Genomic DNA, 9,206 nt, shown 5'->3' on the forward strand with positions numbered 1-9,206 from the left:
CTCTCCAAATACTTAGAAAATGAAGGGAATGTGTAATGGAGGGGAGCCAAATCCAAATACGTGTATGCATAGCTCAGGGAGTTGTTGTCATGTAGTGCACTTTTTCTTTCTTTTAGAAAAAAATTAAAAATAAAAAATCAGGTCAATTCCAAATGTACACTCACATTCCACATGTACACTCACATGTGGTCACAAGAGGTTTAACATTGACTCCTATCTGGTCAATTAGCATTCAAAAAATTTGCAGGCTAAGTAATTTCTTGTTTCTCTCTTCTTTCCAAGGTATCAAAAAATTCCTAATAGTTCTTGTTTTTCTTAAAAGTTCCTACAATGATTAATATTATGGGTAGCTTCAGCACATTGATGATTTAAGACAAAAATTCATATACAAAAACATTTTTACTTCATAATGTTAATAACATATTGTTAAAATCTATATTCATGGTATTAATCTAAATACATACTTTCTAGATACTAAGTAGGGCTTTGAACTAAAAGTGACAAAAGAGTTTTAAAATGAAGTATAGGTGACTTAAGTTTTAATAATTGAGTATAGGTAACAGTTACTTTATTAAGGATTAAGAAAGTAAGAAAAGTTTGAAAATAGCCCACAAGTTTTTTAATTCACACTTTGAACCAACGTAAAACCTAATATAACTAGAAACGGAAGAAAAAAAAAGGCGTGTTTCTCTCTGTTCTCATTTATTGGAGTTTTCTCTCTCTTTGCGATTTTTGTTGTTTATTGTTGTTATTTTATTCATCATCATCTTCTTCATTATCATTATCCTGTTCTTTATTATCATCTTTTCTTGTTCATCATCGTCATCTTCTTGTTGTTGAACATTATTGCTGTTACCGCTAGTGTTGCTACTTGATAAAAAAATTTTAGGTCAAATTTTATTCGTATATAATTTGACATTACTTCATAGGTGATTTTAGTAAGTAAAATTATAAATTTTAGTTGAATTTCTCATCTACTGTTGTTGTTTTTTCAACAATGGATAAAACATGTAACGTGAATCAAACAAATGAGTAATCTGTTGCAACCTATATGAATAATCTGTTGCAACAGATGAGTCATATAGTGCAACATATGAGTAATTTGTTGCAACAGATGCGTCATATATTGCAACAAAAGAGTCATATGTTGCAACGATATGTGGGTAATCTGTTGCAACAGATCTGTCATATGTTGCAATAGATTACTCATCTGTTGGATTCGTATTATAGTGTTGTAACATGAATCCAACATATGGGTCATCTGTTACAACAGATTAGCCATATTTCAATCACTACCAGAAATTACCCCTATGGCAACGGTTCAAAAATCATTGCGATAGGTAGAAAAACCGTTGCCATAGAGCTACCGCAACGGTTTTATATGCGTTGCATATGTGGGCGTTGGGATAGGCCTAACGCAACGACATTTGCAATGGTTACAACAACCGTTGCAATAGGTCTATCTATTGCAACGGTTTTTGCAACTCCTATTGAGACGGTTCAAATTATCTATTGCAACGGTTGAGAGATGTTGCAATAGACTCTTTTGCAATGGTGAAGAACCGTTGCAATAGATTCTATTGCAACGATAAAAAAGCGTTGCAATAACCCTATTGCAACAATTATTGATCTTTTGCAATGATTTTTCACTACCTATGGCAACAATTTTTGCCACCTATTGCAATAATTTTTGAATGTTTTGCAGTATTTTTTTGCCACCTATTATTGCAGCTAGTTTAAATACCAATTGATATATATATATATAGAGAGAGAATTATATTAATACACAATTATATACACACACATCACAACAAAATCTTTCATTAATAATTCAAATTAAAATATCCAACAAACTAGTAATCTAAATCCAAAAGCAAAATGTTAAAGTCAAACGGTCATTAGTTTTCCCATAAAGTATCAAGTTCGAGTAGCGATAAGTTTCACAAAATTCAATATCAAAAAGATCGATACTAAAATATTTATCAATAATTTGAAAATTTTCTCAAGTAAGGTCAATTTCTTCATCACTTTCTTCATCTCCCCCTTCATTTTGAACATCTATAAAAAGAGAAAAAATAATCTCAATTAGTACTTAAATGACAACATATTTAATTTTCAATTAGAACATAGAAAAACACGTATAAATAGAGCATAAACAATCTTAATAGAAAATGAATAAATTATTTATACAAATTAATAAAAGAAATATAATTCGTGTCTCTAAATCTGTCCGGCTTCACTAAAATCATCCCATCCTTTAATAATACCCTTTCATAAACCTCATCAACACGGAACAACAGATAGATCTACTATCTTACAATTCAGAACAAGAGCTAGATCTACTATGTTATCAGTCTTTGCTGTTAAATCATACAATGTGGCTGTAATTCTTGCTCAAAAATGGAATTAGAAATTATGATACCAAAACTCCCCAAGAACACAACAACACAAACACCAAAATCAGTCCACTAGTTCAAGAACAATGGACCCTTTTGATGACCTATCTCGGATTCGCAAGAAGAATAATAAAGGAAGTGATATCAAGAGTAAAACACACTAAAAAAACAGCAACAACACGTGATGAACAAGATGAACACAATAACACAAGTTTCGAATTCAGCAAGACACAAAAATAGTCCACTAAAATATACAAAGTGCAATAAGATAAAGATAGATAGGTAGATAGACAAATGAAGATGTAATATTAGCAACCCCAAAGCTTATTCTACTTTTAGACCTTTAATATCACACACAACTTAAACCTATCTCTTACGTGACCTCAAGGAAATCGAAATCCCTAAGCAATCTCCGTTTCTAAGCGATTCATCAACACAAGGATTCCACCTTGCCCAAGGATTCCACCTTACTAAGAGGCTCTCAAAAGAGGCTACAAATATCATCAAAAATCTTCCCCAAAATGACCTAATAAGGTTATATTTATAGCTAGGGCAACTTATTACAAATGACCAAAAAATCCTTGCAAAGGGGCGGATGAACAGTGACGGATGAACAGTAACAGTTTTGGAGTGTGGGACTTGTTCTCGACACTTCAAAGCTTGTTCCTTGGATGGGAAGCCCCAAAAGCTCGGGTCTTCACTCACGTCTTCATGTCCTCGAGTACTAAGATGCCTCTTTGAACCGTATCATCCTCCCCTCCTTAGAAAGGATTTGTCCTCGAATACGAACCTTGCAAAACGATAGAAAGGACAAACAAATACAAGTTCCTCAAGGTATGAGGGTTAGGGTTAGTGTAATAAATCATAGCATTATGCCAAGGTGGCTCAAACTTCATGTATACCCAAACATCCCTCGGGTTCTCAAAAATGATACACCAATCACGGGAAACCCGAATTACATACAAGACATGCTTAGCATCAATATAATCATGCTCACACAATGCACACATCATTCCCGAATATGGTTTAAAATAAATCAATATCACACCTCAAGTGACCAATGGGATCAAAGGGGTAGGGTATCCATGGACATTGGTGGAGGACATGCTTTCTTTCCCTAAGACTACTACTAATACAATCACATATCCCTTCTATGCTAGGATAATCTACAACAAAAACAACTAGAGGGTCATCTTTAGTCAATCGGCCAACTTGTTCAACATCACCATTTTCACATATAAGTTGGTTGTCATGACTTCCATAAGATAATGTACTATCACTTGCCACAATAGATTCAACACTAGGTGGATCAACTAGTATATCCACAATTTCAAGTTGTACATTATCATCACAAAATAAAGGCATATTCGGCTCACTTAAAGACAAACTATCATTCACACTTAGTTGACTATTATCCTCATTCACTAGAGTGCAAAAGTTAGTTTGATTACCTTGTAACTCATGTGGAGCATGGACACTCACGAAAATTTGATTAGGAAGGCTTTGATGCTCCATCAAGCTATCCAACTTCTTGCAAAGAGAGCCTTCCGTCCTTCCAATCTCCCTTCCATTCTGTCTATTATTTGACTATCGATGGCATTAAGCCTTGCCATGATGGATTTAACCCAACTAGGTATTTCAGCTTCATTCTCCATTGTACCTATCAAGAGCTACTAAACAAACAACACAAAAACATCAAACACATTGAAGGTTAGCAAAAATCAGTCTGCACGACGTATCAAAACAGTCCGCACACTCTCAAGCTCATACTTTTGAAGTTTTCACTCTATTGGCCTCACAAGTGTTGATAACTTGCTTGTACTCCAATGAGGTCACTTGGTTCCAATTGTGGATAGAGGACGGATTAGATTCTTATTTTAAATGAATCAAAAAGTAATGTACGAACTTGAACCAAAAAAAATACTACGACTCAAAATTGAGAAAAGCACACAATAAAAGCTAAACATGAATGAACGAACACAAAGATTAACTAACAATCTAGTAGACGAGTACTAGTTTGCCAATTAGTATTGGAACCAATGAAATTGAAACTAAGGAACAACAAAAGGAAACTACAAAATCTGAAATTTGAGCTTAAGTATGCTACGTGAACAGTAAAACGTAATGAACGTAGCAGCCACGTATTGGTCTCAGTCCCACACTACTTTTGTTGTCCAATTTCAAGTCTTGGTCAATTTTTTTTTCCAATTTGGACTTTGGTGGACTTGGTTTTAGCAGAGAAATATAAGTTTTGTAATCCTTTTTTTAAAATTCAGAAGTGGAAGACTTGACTTTCTTGTACCATTTCCCTAAAACATGGTCCTTAAATCATGGAAGGTTGTTGGAAAAGTGGTTGTTAAAGTCCTTTGAGTGGTTAGAATTGGTTGTAAAAGTCTTGAGAGATCTTAAATTTTGGAAGTTTGTCTTTCAAGACTAACAAAATACACTCTCTCTTTCTTCAACTTCCAAGATCAAACATCCACTTTTTCTTCAACAATAGATGAAGATGTGAAGAACACAATTTTTGAATCTTGAAGTTCTAAGGTTCAAGTTGGACCCCAAACATCAACAACACCTTTTCAAGCTTAAAAATACAACAAAATAACCACCATAAACGTTCAAACCTTGAACCAACAACATATCACACGTTCAAGTCTCAAACTCGCAACAACAATCGGTCACAATTTAGTTCACAACAACAACATCAACATTTCAAACTCAGATCTAGATCTAGACTCAAGAGTGTTAGTGATGAAGAAACTAACACTAGAAACAACAAAACAAACAAATGACTTTTAGATATAGACAAGAAAATAAAATTTTCGGCCAAGACAACGACAAAATCCAGATTTGGCCAAGAACTAGAACAAGATTTCAATTTTCTAGAATTTTTCAGTTTTCAGTATTTTTTTTATATTTTTTTTTTTGAATTTTCATCCAAGTGAACCCAAGATTGGTAGTGCAGGAACACAACCAGCCTTGCTTTGATACTAAATAATACGAAAACTCCCCAAGAACACAACAACACAAACACCAAAATCAGTCCACTAGTTCAAGAACTATGGACCCTTTTGATGACCTATCTCGGATTCGCAAGAAGAATAAGAAATGAAGTGATATCAAGAGTAAAACATACAAAAAAATAGCAACAGAACGTGATGAGCAAGATGAACACAAGAACACAACTTTCGGATTCAACAAGACACAAAAACAGTCTACTACAAATATACAAAGTGCAATAAGATAAAAATAGATAGATAGAAAAATGAAGATGTAATATTAACAACCCAAAAACTTATTCCACTTTTGAACCTTTAATATCACACACAACCTAAACCTATCTCTTACGTGACCTCAAGGGAACCGGAATCTCCAAGCAATCTCCGTTTCTAAGCGATTCATCAACACTAGGATTCCACCTTGCTAAGAGGCTCTCAAAAGAGGCTACGAATATCATCAAAAATCTTCCCCAAAATGACCTAATAAGTTTATATTTATAGCTAGGGAAACTTATTACAAATGACCAAAAAACCCTTGCAAAGGGGCGGATGAACAGTGACGGATGAACAGTAACAACTTTGGAGTATGGGACTTGTTCTCTACACTTCAAAGCTTGTTCCTTGGATGGGAAGCCCCACAAGCTCAGAGCTTCACTCATGTTTTCATTTCCTCGAGTCCTAAGATGCCTCTTTGACCCGTATTAACTTAGACCCTCCACGGGTTTGCAAAATGTGATACCGATTTTCAAAGGCAAACCCAAGCAATTATTTTCTAAAAATGTCCTAATATTTTCAAAGCTTATAATTAAAGTAGTCCAAAAAAAAATTGTTTTAGAAAAATTTTGCAAGTATATCACAGCATATTCCCCTATTTCTAGTTGCTCATTAGCAGTGAAGCTTCATCTTTGAATAGAATTAAGCATACCTGTTTTGTTCCAGGCTGCGAGACCCAACCAAGCCAATTACTATCACGATGCACGTGGGTATCTACACAAATCCCTTCAACTTTGTTCCAGGCCATAATCATAACCTAAGCACAAAATTAAAAAATAACTTAGAATATGCAGGGAAAGAAAACGAGAGAAGTATAATTTCCTACCAGGTGAGCTATCTTCGGACTAACACCTGGAAGTAGAAGCAAATTATCCAATGTACTAGAAATGTCTCCATCATATTTATAGAGACAAATCTTTGCAATTTGTTTAAGGTGTCGAGCCTTTCTTGTGTAAAATCCAACCTGACAATAAAAGGTTGTTTAAGTAGTTCAGAGTGAGGGCAAATGACAATTTTATATGGGACAAGCATGAATATAGTATTATCATAAACCGAATTTATTGAACACATACCGGGTAAATCAAGCTCTTTATGGTGGCTTCATCAGCTTTATCCATTGTCTCAGCACTCAGCATACCATTTTTGAGGAGCCGTTGTGTTGCTTCTGCAGATTCAGAAGACTTTATTAAATACCAACAAGAAGTCAGACAAGAATATCAACGCCTCATAAAATTACCGAGTATGTTCAATGAAAAAGTAATATCTGACTTCAGGTTTTCATCTCCCTACAAGGTGGATGTGAGGGTTGGGGGGAGCAATTTTGCAAATCAAATATTGGTATTTTCCTAGATATACCATTTTGACTTCATTTTTTTAAGAAAAGTTAGTCTACGAGGATGAGGTAGATGATCATGATGACAATAAATAGAACTTAGTTAGTAACATGACATAACGGTAGTTTTAATGCACCGTGCTGCCCTTTTTTTCAGTAACATGACAGAGATATCAGAGTAACCTCTGAGATAGGAAGAGGAAAAAGTTTCTGTATAGTTTACTAACTCATTCAGAAGAGACAGAGCCTATCGCAAAGAGAACATGAATATATACCTATTATAAAGAGATAACCACGTTATTAATGAGCATCATATAGCTGAAACTACCAACACTTGCCATGTGTAACATGATCCTTGGTTTGGCTTGATAACTATGAACCAACCAGTTCAACAAATCTTCTTTCCTGATGAGATTGCGAACAGAAAAAGTGAAACAAAAGTAGTAATCAACATCAGTATCACGCCCTTCCAGCAACTACAAAATAACTAAGTTGATACGATCAACAATAAATAACATCCTAGCAGGAAGTGTTAAAACATTATACAAGCGTACTCATAAAAACGATTTAAATTGCTTCATTTAATTTTCAATTTCACTTGTTGGATGCTACATCTAGCCTTTCTATTATTTATATGTTAAAAATGCCGTTCCCATAAGGCCATCTTGTCAAGCAAAAGCCTAAAGAGCAACAAGCTGAGTTTGTTCCTAAAAGGAGTCTACAGGAGTTTGATGCCAGAATATTTCTACAAACCAGGAATCAAGTCCGCAAAGATGTATGCACCTGAGGTTGAAGAGAATTCATCCCTTCATCTGTGTCAATGGAGTCCACAGGTGCATGTTCTGCCGATCTCATTCTGCGTATCCCTTCAATGACCCTTTCCCAGTTGGCAGGAGATTGTACTGCATCAAATTTGCCAAATTTTAGTCTTACTATTCATAAAGAACAGTTACAAATAATTTAGAGATTAAAGTCCTTTTTATTTCAAAAATAGAATCAAGTTTTCTAAATGGAGATATAGCTAATAAATAAATGTGCAGCATTCAATATTTATCTGAAAACTAGAACAACAAAAAAAAAAGAAAATAGAAATTGTCTTGGAACTCACTTGACTGAGAATAAATATGGTCATTTTTCTTAGCAAAATCTTCAATTTCTGGATGCTTGAGAAACTGCAACAAGTTTGAAAAAAGACATGATTTGTTTTATCCCTTTCAATGTTTCAGGGTTGAGCGGTAGCTAAATATGCTGAGGGTCCATCGAAAACAACCTCTCTACCCACAAAGGCAGGGGTAAGATCTGCGTACACTCAACTGTAGGACTCCCTATACCTAAGGTGCGTTGATTTTGGGTAGAGTTTAATGGAGTATATGCTTAAAGTCTAACATAATGTGACATACTTGACCAAATAATACTATCCATTCTCCTACATTACAGACAAATGAAAAGTTCCACATGATCTTAGTTCCACATGATATATGAATACCTGGATCATATAGTTCCAGCATATTAGTTCCAAAATTTTTGACATAAATTCTATGTGATCGAATCACCTTTATACGTAACTGAAACATTAATACATGTTGCAGGAAGAAAGGAAAATCTAAATGGAACCCATAGGCTTCTTGTTCCTCTCAGTCTGGCCAATTATTAACATCAGACTTAGATACCAAACTAAAGGAAAAGAATACCCTTCTGGAGTTCTAACACATACCTCTGTGATTCTTGACATCAAAATTGTAACTACAAATGCATACCATTTTTGTTTTCTTTTCTAAAACTAAAAACTAGAATGAATGAATCTAATAATTGAATGAATCCTTCAACTTGGTTAGTCCTCCTTGCTTACAAGAATGAAGTACCATTCCCCTTTAATTTTACCCCAATATTAGAGTTTTAATCATCAGATTTAGGTAAGAATATGACTTCTAGTTACATGTTAAAAGCTAACTCCACTAGCTCACCAAACTTTTGCCGATCATACAGATATTAGTACCAAAACTACAAATCACATCACATTCGATTTCATTTTACATCTAATAGAGGATTGACTTATGTTATTAAGACTTTAAAACTCTCACTACCAAATCTCAATTGAAATATCCTTTTTGTGTAGGATCACTGAAGGAAATTACTTGTACTTTCTTTTGAATATTTCTACATGTGAAGTATTAGATTGATATACATTCCAAGACAATGCTTACT

At 34.3% G+C, this 9,206-nt stretch overlaps 1 pseudogene; it reads right to left on the reverse strand.

The window, feature by feature from the left end:
* Positions 1–6,269: 6,269 nt before the first annotated feature.
* On the reverse strand, positions 6,270–8,761 carry LOC107876733 (annotated as a pseudogene).
* Between the last annotated feature and the right edge of the window lie 445 nt (positions 8,762–9,206).

The sequence above is a fragment of the Capsicum annuum genome, chromosome 9 (genome assembly GCF_002878395.1).
Source record: "Capsicum annuum cultivar UCD-10X-F1 chromosome 9, UCD10Xv1.1, whole genome shotgun sequence".
Taxonomy (NCBI): Eukaryota; Viridiplantae; Streptophyta; class Magnoliopsida; order Solanales; family Solanaceae; genus Capsicum; species Capsicum annuum.